This window comes from Rhinolophus ferrumequinum, chromosome 8 (genome assembly GCF_004115265.2).
Source record: "Rhinolophus ferrumequinum isolate MPI-CBG mRhiFer1 chromosome 8, mRhiFer1_v1.p, whole genome shotgun sequence".
Classification (NCBI taxonomy): Eukaryota; Metazoa; Chordata; class Mammalia; order Chiroptera; family Rhinolophidae; genus Rhinolophus; species Rhinolophus ferrumequinum.
This window is the reverse complement of record NC_046291.1, coordinates 28433854-28446954: the sequence shown is the minus strand read 5'-3', so window position 1 is coordinate 28446954 and position 13101 is coordinate 28433854. Positions and strand designations below refer to the sequence as shown.

The following is a 13101-nucleotide window of genomic DNA, read 5'->3' as shown; positions in this document are numbered from 1 at the left end:
AGTAAGAAATCGTGGAGTGGCAATTGGATACTCACAGGCTAACCACAACTAAATCATGCAGAGGAGCTCCAAGATAATCTGCAGGTTAAAAAGTTAGCTTTCCTTTTTGGTTCAATATAGATCCAGAGTTACGTTTCTCTATAATAAAAAATACCATCTTGAATTGCTGTTACCTGCATGCTTCTCTCTCAGAAGACCAGAAAGACCAAAGCTTAAATATTATTATTTAAGGATAAATACTAGCAGAAAAAATCTAGGTGTAAGCAGAATTAACTCTATGCTTATTTGTACTTAAAAAAAAGTTATTTTTCACTTAAGAAGATTACTACTTCTTAAGAAATTATACTGTTCATTCAACAAATAAGTAATGAAATACTATTGTGAGTCAGGCACTGAACTGGTAAGTACAGGGAATATAGCTATTTAAAAGGTAGACATGGTCCCTACCCTCAGGCAGTTGTATTAAAATATCTAACATGCGACTAGAACTTTTATACCTTTATACTTACACTCTTTACTTTTTAAATTAATGCACCTACATGTTAAAAATATTTTAAATCTGAAATGTTTTTCATTACACACACACACACACCATGTAGGAAGGGGGATTGTTCAAGAAGACAAATTTTATAATAATGATAAATTCAGCATTCCCAGAATAAATAATTTCACTCTTATATCATAAGCACTCATCAAATCACCACTGTTGAAATGAAAAATATATACAACTAGATATTACATTTTTACTTGACTATATAAATATGATTACAAAAAATTAAATATGTTCCCCAAAAAAGCTCACAGGAAGTAAAATCAGTCATGAATTCTGTTAAGCAAATTATCATCTAAATTATATACACAGATGTCACAAAATAACAGGTAATGCATTTTAGGAAACTCGCTGATATCAGTCTTACAGCCAGGACAGATAATATTTTTTGAGAGAAAACACTTATATTCCACTGTGAATAAACAACAATGCTTTCATTCAAAACTCTTTAAAAGCTTTTATTTGTGATTGGAAACATTCCTTAATGTTCATTTAAAAGAATACAGTTTCCACGGATAAAAAGTTTCATTGAATATGCTACAGAACCTTATACTCCTTATCCTAGTAACTGTATTTCTAGAAACATACTAAAGAAAAAATTATGTGTTTCATAACCATCAAGTTGGCAAAAACAGTTAAGTCTGATAAAACCAAAGGCTGGGGAGAATGTGGAGTAATGGGAACATTTCTGGTAGGGAGCGACACATATGTCTCAACACTTAGGACAGCCATTTGGAGATTACATATCTTACCATGCCACACTACCACCTGTGAGTGTCCAAGCACTTACGAGACAAGCACCAGGAGAAATATAAAAGAATGTTTATTGTAGCATCCTAACTATCTAACTATTCCTCAAAAGGGGAAAGGAAAAACTGGCTCATTCTGATAAAAAGAAGGACCTGGATCTACAAGAATCAGTATGAATAATGTCAAACTATATGGCTGAGTAAAAAATGCAAATCTTTAAAGAATGATAAATATTTATCTTTAAAGAATGATAAATATAGTTTATCATTCATACAAAATTCAAAAGTACAGACAGCTGGTTAAGTAAAATATTATGGATACATATGTCTTAAATGCACTACAACATGCAACAGAACGACATAAATTGTTACCTGGGGGAAGATTTTTGTTGTTTCTTCTCCCTAAACAAAACAAATTATTTGAAGCAAACTATAAATAATTACTACTGATAATGAGTATATAGATGTCTGTAACATTCTATACTTTCGTTAAAATGTTTCAAAATTAAAAACAAATATACTTTAAAAAGAAATTCAAAACATGGACAGTCTGTGAACAAGTATGCCCATCAAAGTCAAATATTTTTAAAAAAAAAGGGGGGGAAGGCAACTAAATATCCTACAAGAAAAGAAAAACTGAGGAAATTCAAGGGTGTCTTGTTCGTCATCCCGAATTATAATGCAGATGTTGTAAATTATTCACAAAATATTTAATGCATGGGAAATGGTAGTGACATAAGTCTTAATGAAAGAAGCAGAACTAAATTGTGTATACAATAATAAGCTATATAAACACATACGTACACACATATATATACAAGTATATGAGAAACTAGACAAAAAATTTTAACTCTAGTCATTTCTGGATGGTAGAATTTTGTTTTATTTCATTCTTTATTAATTTCTAAGGGTTGCATAGCCCCATGAATATTATTAATGAAAACAGTTGAAAAATAAAGGCAACTACAAAATACAAATTCAAAATCCTCTGGTAAAAACTGATGCCCCAATTAAACTGATAAGATTGTTTTACTTCTGATTCTAAAACTACTGAACTATGTTAATAAATATAAGCCTTTTTAAATATTAATATCCTTAACTATTCAAGCCAAAAGAATTATGCGAATAAATACAGTTGAAAACTTCAGCTTTAATGTTTCTAAGATAATTTTTGTCTCCTCTATTTCTAGCACTGTCACATCAGAATAGGTGGCCTCTTCATCCATGCATTACAAAAGGTTATTATGTGGGAAATCTCCATATCAAATCTTAATGTATATCATAAAAATAAGCATGTATAAATAATAATTTGGTTGTAAGAAATTAAATAAGACAGTGTGCAGTGTTTACATAACACATTATATGTCAAGTGAAAATTATAAAATACCGCTGAGAGAAATTAGAGACCTAAATAAACAGATATACCATGTAAATGGATGAGAAGATGCAATATTGTTATATGTTAATTCTCCCCCATATTGAACTAGGTATTCATTGTAATCACAATCAATATCCCAAATCCGATTCTAAAATTTATATGAAGAAGCAAATGGCCCAGAAAGGCCAAAACAAGCTGGAAAAATAACTTGGAGGATTTACACTACCTGATCTCAACACTCACTATAAGGCTGTGTAATCAAGACAACGTAGTACTGGCAAAAGAATAGAAAATTACATCAATGTAACAGAATGGAGTCCAGAAATAGACCCACACTTATTCTGTCAACTGATTTTTAACAGGGATGTCAAAGTTAAAGTAGGTAAGAAGGAAAGAGATTTGTTTTCCTAGCTCTATTGAGATATAATTGACAGAAATGGAAACCATTTTTTAACAAATGATATTGGAACAAATATAATATATAAAGAATTGCTACAACTAAAAAAAAGTTAAACCACCCAATTTTTAAAATGAGCAAAAAACTTGCAGTCACTTCCCACATGACTAACAAAAACATGAAAGTTGCCCAACATTATTAATAATTAGCATATTAAAACTACAATAATATACCACTACATATCCATTCCAGTAGCTAGAATGAAAAAGATTGACCATACCAAATGTCATGATGTAAAACAATTAGAATTGTCATATAATGCTGTTGGATATGAAAATGATACAACTTTGGAAAAGCTTGCCAGCTTCTTAAAAAGTAAAAAATAGTTACCTAACCTACATAACCCAGGATGTCCTCACAGGTATTTATCCAAGAGAAATGAAAACATATACCATGAAGAGATTTGTACACAAATGTCATCGCAGCTCTATTTGTAAAAACCAGAAATGAAAACAGCCCAAATATCTATCAATAGGTGAATGGATAAACAAGATATGGTAGATAGACATAATGGAATACCATTCGGCAACAAAAAGGAACTAATCTAAGCAACAATATGGAATAATCTAAAAACCATTATTCTGCATAAAAATAATCCAGACAAGAGAGAGAATAAGCGAGAGAGAACACTGTATGATTCCATATACAACATCTAGAAAATGTATAACTGACCTATAGTGACAGGTTGCCCAGAGACAGAGGTGGAGGGCAGGATGACTTGCAAAGGGGTATGAGGAAACCGTGGAGGATAATGGAAATGTTATTAGCTATCTTAATTGCAGAGATGGCTTCACAGGTGTATGAAAATTTACCAAATTATATACTTTGAAGTGTGCAGTTTATTACATGGAAATTATATCTCAATAAAGTAGAAAACATTTTTAAAGAAAGAAACAAACTAAAGAACTTTATAGCAGAATTAGAGTTAGGAGTCAAGGTAGTGGCTACGCACCAGGGAGCAGATGTATAAAGAAGTAAATATGAGGGGGGTTTCTGGCACGCTGGCAATTTTTTGTTTTTAATCTGTGTACTGCAAAGACACTCACGAAAGAGGGCTTTCAGAGCAGCTTTAGAAAGTAGCAAGAATGATGGGATAAGTGTGTTTGAAGCGAGAGGGAATATTTTGAGGGGGATTAAAGGCAATGTGTCTTTTACTGTAATAATTTTTTTTTTATTTAAACATTCACCGTATTGTTTGATCGCACCTCATATGTATTTTAAGTATATTGGGTTGGTGCAAAAGTAATTGCGGTTTAAAGTGTTAAAAATAATTTCAGGGGGCGGATGGGTGGCTCAGTTGGTTGGAGCGTGAGCTCTGGGCAGCAGGACTGCTGGTTCGATTTCCACATGGGCCAGCGAGCTGCGCCCTCCACAATTAAAGTCAATGAGCTGCCACTCAGCTCCCAGGTGGCCAGATGGCTTGGTTGGTTGGGGTGCGGGCTCTCAACCCAAGGTTGCCGGTTCCATGGACTCCTGCAAGGGATGGTGGGCTGTGCCCCCTGCAACTAACAACGTCAACTGAACCTGGAGTTGAGCTGCACCCTCCACAACTAAGACTGAAAGGACAACAACTTGACTTGGAAAAAGTCCCGGAAGTACACACTGTTCCCTAATAAAATCCTGTTTCCCTTCCCCAATAAAATCTTAAAAAAAATAAATAAATAATTGCAAAAACCACAATTACTTTTGTACCAACCTAATAATACAATATATGTGTATTCTTAACATACAAAGTGGCATCTTCATTATGGACACCTGTCCGACAGTCACACATCATATAAAGTAATCTACATATCTGGCACTAAGTGATTCTAAGTATTCTGAGCAAAGAGTGATAGCATTTGAGAGATTCTTTTTCAATAATGAAATAAGGAATCTACTTTTTATAAGCTGCTATAGGAGATTGGTGTTCCAGAGAAGATACATTCTCAACCATAAATGATTTCCTTAACAGAAACAATATTTTATGGGAAAACTGCATTATATAATTCTTCATGAAGCAGCTACTTTTCTCAACAAAAGAAAGTTGGGGGTGAGGAAAGCAACATTTAATTTCAAAAGCAACCAGTGCAGCAAAAGTTGAAGCAAAAAGAGTGAAGCCAAGTGTTATAGGATGTTATTGATGTGGCTGAAGAGTGACCCTGTATTTTGTACCAAACAGGTTTATTGGTTTTCTCGTGGCAAAGTATTCAAAAAGAGCTGCCAAATTTCAACATGAGTTAAACATTTATCTTTCACAAAAAGAAGTGTCTAAATTTGCTGACTTTTTGTGATAAATAACTGTTAGCAGTATGCTACTTAGCCGTTGTTTTTAAAAACAAAAACATGGTTAATCTATCTGTACCTTAAAGGTAAATCAGGCATTTTAAAACTTAATAAGAAAATAACTGTATTCCAAAAGAAAACAATGTGTTGACATCATCTTGAAACACTAGTACCTGCATACTCTAAAAACAGAGAAACCATTTCCTAACTCTTTAAATGCTTTTCAAACATAGTTTCTATGGATTTTGAACACATTTATTAAAAACATATAAATGCAAATCCTCACATTGGTTTGCACAGGAAGAGCAAACTTTACTACCTAATTCTGCAAATTGATGGATAGAAATTAAACAGTAAGTGTATCTAGAAAGTAAAGCCAAAGATGCAGTTATTCGTTTTGGGTATATGTCCCTCCATCAGCTGCCTTTTAGCTAAGACAAGCATTAAAACCAAGTACCAAAATAAACAGAAGTCCTAGACTTTGGAATTTCTGTATTACCAAGTAGTAAAACCAAGATTTTTCAAACATAACGCAGAATATTCATTGCCCCTGCTTTGAAAATATATATATATATTTATTTTTAAAACTTAAGAGTAAACAAAAAGGTTTTTGAGCCTTTACTAACACTTACAAAGCACTCATTCACAGACAAGTCATTCACTGACTCCCTTCACCAGTCTCTAAAGTCATTTGTTACAATATAAAATAAACCAAATAAGCCAAGAAAGAATTATTCTTTATAAATAAATATTATTACATGTTTGTGCATCCTTTCAGGAGCTAAAACACCAACTGTAAAGAGTTCTTCAAATAATGGCTTTCATGAAAACCTTATTATTGAATTTCTATTATATTTAAGGAACGGAGAGGCATCTCAGCTGAGTTAAACCCAGGTCCGATACTTCAGAACTCGGGGATTCAAGACAGTACACAATTATCTACAACTGAAGGCAAATCAAGTAAGGTCCAGAGGAGGGAAGAAGTAAGCAATTAATTATGGTTGGTGTCAAACAGCTTCACAAAGGTGCATGGCAATGGAGCTGGTCTCAAAAGATGAGTGGAATTTTGACTAGAAAAATCAGGGAAAATAAACCATACTTAGAAACATGGATAGAGGCATGTATAATCTGGGATACATAAAAATACATTATATTTTCAAGTCATATTAGTTTTGCTGTAATGACTAAGCTAACACTATTCTTCACACAGCAAACTTAATAAGATTTGTCTAAAAGTAATTTCAAAAAAAGCATCCAATTTTCAAGTATGGTTACAATTTATTGTAACCATAGTTACTGCAATACTACAATATTTGGGCCTATTTAATATGTTTACAGTTCTAATTTTCTCCAGATTTCACCATTCTTCACTAGGGGTCTTAAATGTTAAGTAGTACATAATGACAAGACATCAATTACGGGCCTCCCAACTTGCCTTTCTTCTCATCTAAAGAGATGACTTATTCCTTCTTTTCCAAATATAATTTCTTCATCCATTTTCAAATTCCAGTTCCTTCTGTTTCTTTTTGGACTCTGCTCCCTCAATTACACTCTCTACTGATTCCTTGTATCTTGCACTGAAACCGCTGTCCTCTCTTTTAGGGGAGAATCCCTACCTCTTTGATTTCTCCATTATGCCTAGCTCTGCCTAAAGCAGAGAAACAATATGTATTTTATTAATAGCAAACAAAGTACATACTTTGATAAAGCCAATTTATAAATCATGAGTGATGTATTTCAATACATCTGCCCCAAAATGTGGTAAATACTGTATCTTAAAATAAGCGATAAAAGCATAGGATGAAGCTTTAGAGATCATATAATCTGGGAGTTTTCTAATATTTCGCAATAAAACTTTTCCAGCTAAAATCTTATATAGCATCCCAAATACATAAAACTGGCAAAAATGTTACTAATACTTCTACGTTCAAATACATTATATTAATTTATTACAAACTCAAGAGACAAATTGAGGGTGAAATATGTTACAGTCTTATGACCACCTAAGCAACCCATTTATTTATGCAAAATTTTGTTTTAATATCACCCGATAAGTAGTTACAATTAGGTAGCAGCTTTTATTTTGTTTTGGTGGCAGTTTTTAACAGTTCACTTTGTAGTGTCAGGATATGCTGCAATAAAATTGATTCAAACTTTTTTTTAAAATAAGAATTTTTTCTTTTAAAATGAGCTAGTTATAATATCTAACAACTGCTTACAAGGCAAACAAGAAAAACCCAAAGCTTGCAAAAAGCTATAAAACCATCTATGATATGATATCAAGACTTAAGTGTTACATGTTCATTTACTACTAAATGAATAACTCACACAGGATGAGCATACCCCCAAAGAAATGGGCTTAAATCTTGCCTGGTGTTCAACTGAACACAATGCATATGCCATAGAAAGGTATTATTTAGACAATTCTCTATGAATAGATGTGCATGCACAAGACTAAATTTTTTTTAAAAATCTACTGCAAATTACAACTTTCCTTATTAATAACCCATTTAAAATTCACCAATAAGCACAGAGATAGTAAGAGAAGCTTGTTTGTGTGTGCTGGGGACAAGGAATGCTTGCCCCCAGCACACACAAAAAATTAACAATGTATAACCACGTAGCATGATGGTTTTCAATGTGTTAAAATTTTATATACATGTACATGAGGGTGCCAAGACCACTCAACCAGGAAAGTACAGTCCTTTCAACAAATGGTGCTGTAAAAAATAGATATTCAGAAGCAAATAGTTGGACACTTACCTAACACCATTTGCAAATATTAACTCAAAATGGACCAAAGACCTAGGAACATAAGAGCTAAAACTATAAAACTCTCATAAGAAAACAAAGAGGAAAAGCTTCATGACATTGGATTTGGCAATGATTTCTTAGACATGACACCAAAAGGACAAGCAACAAAAGATAAAAATAAAGTGGACTTCAATTAAATGAAAAACTTCTGAACATCAAAGGACACTACCAATAGAAAAGGCAACTCACAAAATGGGAGAAAATATTTGTAATTCATGGATCTGATATAAGATTAATATCCAGAATATATAAAGAATTCCTACAACGCAACAACAAAACAAATCAATTTATAATTTAAAAAAAATGGGCTTGTATAGACATTTTTACAAAAGAAGATACACGAATGGCTAATACACATAAAAAGATGCTTAACATCACTAATCACTAGAAAAATGTAAATCAAAACCACAATGACACACCACTTCTCACTCATTAGGATGGTTATTATTAAAAAAAACGAAAAAACAGAAAATAAGTGTTGATGAGAATGTGGAGAAACTGGAAGCTTCGTGCACTGCTGATGGGAATGTAAAATACTACAGCTGCTGTAGAAAACAGTATGGCAGTTCCTTAAAAATCAAACATGGAATTATCACATGACCCAGGCACTCCACTTCTGGGTGTGTAACCAAAAGAACTGAAAGCAGGGACTGGAACAGATGTGTATACACCAATGTTCAGGGAAGGATTATTCACTATAGGCAAAAAGTGGAAATAATCTAATGTCTATCTGCAGATGAATAAACAAAATGTGGTATATACATAACAATGGAATATTATTCAGTCTTAAAAATGAATGAAATTGATTCATGCTACAACATGGGTGAACCTTGAAGACATCATGCTAAGTGAAATAAACTAGTTACAAAAGAACACACACACAAATATTGCATGATCCACTTATATGAAGTACCTAGAGTAGTCAAAAATCACAGAAACAGAAAGTAGAAAAATGGTTACCAGGGGCTGGGGAGGGCAAAAGGGTAGGAAGTTACCGTTTAAGGAGTAGAGTTTCAGTTCGGGTAATGAAAAAGTTCTGGAGATGGATAGTGATGATGGTTGCATAACTATGTGAACGTACTTAGTACCACAGAACTGTACACTTAAAATGGTTAACGAATATTATGTTGTGTATTTTACCACAATAAAAAAATACTGTGCGTTATATATTTTATTATGGTGGCAGTATAGGAATGGCAGTATAAGCAGGTTAAGAACACAAGCTTAAGAATTATGCTGCCTAGGGCCGACAGTGCTCTCAACCACAAGGTTGCGGCTCAACTCCTCGAGTCCCACAAGGGATGGTGGGCTCCGCCTCCTGCAACTAAGACTGAACATGGCACCTTGAGCTGAGCTGCCTCCTGGATGGCTGAGTTGGTTGGGGCGTCCTCTCAACCACAAGGTTGCCGGTTTGACTCCTGCAAGGGATGGTGGGCTGTGCCCCCTGCAACTAGCAACGGGCAACTGGACCTGGAGCTGAGCTGCGCCCTCCACAACTAAGATTGAAAGGACAACAACTTGACTTGGAAAAAAAGTCCTGGAAGTACACACTGTTCCCCAATAAAGTCCTGTTCCCCTTCCCCAATAAAATCTTTAAAAAAAAAAAAAAAAGTGCTGCATTTAAAAAAAAAAAAAAAAGAATTATGCTGCCTAGTTTCAAACCCAGCTCTGCCACTTTATAGTTCTGTAGATATTTTTCTTAAATATTCTTCTTAGATATTTCTTAGAAATATCTTAGATGTTTTCTTAGATATTAACAGAATCTATTTCATAGGATTACGGCAAGGATTAAGTAAATGTATGTAAAGCATTTAAAGAGAGCATATCATACAGTAGTCACTTTTTATTATTATGGGTTTAAAATACAATTTTAATAAGATTTAAGTCAAACATCTGCAGAACCTCTGAAGGTCTTCCTCAAAATTCTAGTGTCAGTAAAACACAGATTGAAAACCGAACTAATACAAATTTCTCATTTTACAGGTAAAAGAATTGAGAGTCCAAGACAGGTGATTTGCCTGAGGTCACATATCTTGTTTCACTAATATTAATTTTCCTAAAATAAGAGACTGAGATTAACAATACTAATGTTGGCATTCAACTACTTGAGAACCAAGGCAAAGCCATGAGTGTCTATAACATGTGTCCAAGAATCTATGAATAGCGTGACAGTTATCCACTACGCAATTCTAATAAATAACTATGCATGGGTAGGAACCAAAAGGTAGCAAAACCAAAAGATAAGCCGTTTTAATTATCTTCAAAGACAATGGTTTAAAACACCTCTTTGGAAAATAAAGTGTTAAAATATTTGTGAAAACAAATGATATAGATCAAGAGTTTGAGACACACCCAATATGTGCCCACTACTCGGCTCCTTTCAGCCAGTTACTTAATCTGAAAAATCAGCTGCTCTTCTACCGAACAGAGGAATTTTCTGCAAATATTTTTTTACTAAATTCAAACAGAAGAGAACAGCAATCCAAATAACGCAAAATATCTAATCCAAAAAAAAAATCATGTATTAAACTTGGTAGACATTTCTGTACTTACTTGAATAGGCTAATCTGGTTTCTGAGACATTCACAACACAAAAAGCAAAGCAGAAACAATCTTTGAAGGTCAGACTCAACAAAAGCTAAAAAGGTTTGAGCAGTTCTATTTTGCCCTTCCCCCATTACTCTTCCACCCCAATTCTGCTCTCAAGAATAGCACCACCTCTACTTGGAATGTCCTTCCCCTCCCCATTTACATCAGTCGAAATCCTAGCCATCCTTAAAGGTTCCACTTAAATGCTGCAGCTTCCATCGATTTTTCCTTCAATGCTCCCAATCTTGAATTAAGCTCTTTCCTCTTCGCTCCCTTATTTTGCACCTCTACTTCAATATTCTATAATATAATGCAATGCATTACAATTACCTACATTCACTTCTTCCCCCACCTTCACCCAAGAAAATCCCAAGAGCAGTAGGCGAGGGAGGAAAGGAATTAACATTTGTTAAAATCTCAGTGCCAAGCAAGGTGATAAGCGTTTTGCACACATTATCTCATTTAATGTTTGACAACCATCTGGGGAGGTAAGCAGATGGTGTTATTCCCATTTTACTGACAGAGAACGTACTGTTGAGAGTTCAATAGCTCATCCGATGTCACACTGCTAAGCCAATTACCGTGCTTCTGGAACCGCTGGTTCCCCTGGCTTCAAAGAGCTCTTTCCACCACTCTATGCTGCAGGTCTTGTTCACTTCGTGTCACCCATCCTGCCTAAAAGATAGTAGGTATTCCACAAATATTTGCTAAATTTAATATTCCCAGGGACTCAGTACCACCCTTTTAATAAGCGGAGTACGCCCCACCCCTAGCCCGTAACCTTTACTGTTCCTTCATAGCGGACTTTACAGCTCTCCACATTTCCAAGAGAAACGCTGCAGACATCAACCCTTATTGGGCGGCTCAGTGAAAACCTTCCAGTTCTCCCGGATTTCCCCAACTGTTCTTCCCACAGAATGTAAGAAATACACACACACACGACACATCTGATGTAACGCTTATACCCTTCCAAAAAGCTCTTATTTCGTACTAAGCCACGTCTCCGTGCTTACAAGCAATAAGGCTTATGCGGTTTCCAGCTCACACTGCGGGGACACTGACTAAGAAAAGCACATCTTTCAAACCATCTGAAAACGAAGGCACCCTAATACTATATTACACTGCATCTTTCTCCTTCCCTCTCTGTCCCCCCCGTTCCACCCCCCCCCCCAACACACACACACCCTGAACTGCAGTTTGGATTTCCGGCGGGAATGCACAGACACAGAAAGATGAGATGGGGCTCAAAAGCAATGGAGCAATTACTTAACCTGCTTAATTAGAAAGAAGATACAGAAGATGCCCCGCCTTTTTAAATCTCTGCACTGAACTCCTTTACGAAAGATGGGGGGGAAGGTACTGAAACCCAGGAACCCCAGACATCGAATCACTGATTTCTACGGCTAGCGGGGTAGAGTCCTTCCCTCCCGCGGTCCCGGGCCACCAGCTCCGGGTGCTAGTCGGTGAAGCCCATTCACACCCTCCCCAGGCTGCCCTATATCTCATTGTCTCCCTCCATCGCCGCTCCCGGGGACGCAGGGTGCAGCTCAGGCCCCGCCAACTCCCACCCAGACGCCCGCCGCCTCGCCCGGCCAGGTCCAACCAGCTCCGGCAGCGACCCCGCCCCAGGTTCGGCCATCCGCACCGCGCCCGGATGGCGGGGCCGGACGCCGGGAAAATGGAGGCGGGAGAGGCGGCAGCGCCTCACAGACCCGCTCCTGCCGGGTTCCCTCCGCCGACCCCGAGGGCGAGGCTGAGCACTCACCGCGACAGCTGCTCGCTCCTCCGGCGGCCCCGGCTACCTTAGCGGCCTCCGGCTGGGCAGTCGCCGCTTGCGCTCCTCAGCCTCCGCCGCCGCCGCCGTCGCCGCCTCCCCAGGCGCGGCGCTCCTTCCCGAGAGACGCCGTGAGCGCCCACTGCTCCCGCGCCGCGCGCTCCGTGACTGACTGACTGACTGACTGACTGACCGACCCACCGGGCGGTGGCGGGGGGCGGGGGGAGAAGGGGCGGGAGCGCGCTGCGGGGGGGCGGTCGCAGAGTCCAGCTGCGGAGGATTCGTGAGCGGCCGCGTCCGGCCGAGACGCAGAGGGCGGGGTTGAAGGCCCGGCGGCCGACAGGCGGACCGGCTCGCGCCCCGCCGCTCACTCCCCCCGCCCGCCACCAACCACTCACTTCCGGCGCAGGCAGCCGCGCCCGCCGCTGCCGAGCGCCCGCCCGCTGCCCGCGCCCCCCGCCTGCGCCCCCTTGCCGGCGCTGCTCCCTCTCCCCTCAGGGGCCGGACCGCACCCAACCGGGGCTG

At 37.6% G+C, this 13101-nt stretch overlaps 1 protein-coding gene across 1 annotated transcript in view; it reads right to left on the bottom strand.

Annotated features, from left to right (window-relative positions):
* The window catches only part of RAPH1 (Ras association (RalGDS/AF-6) and pleckstrin homology domains 1), an 83617-nt gene extending 70738 nt beyond the window's left edge, over nucleotides 1–12879 (bottom strand). Inside the window, 2 exon segments of the mRNA XM_033111737.1 lie at nucleotides 12568–12639; nucleotides 12673–12879. The gene's annotated coding sequence lies outside the window, so the exon portion shown is untranslated.
* Nucleotides 12880–13101: the final 222 nt, after the last annotated feature.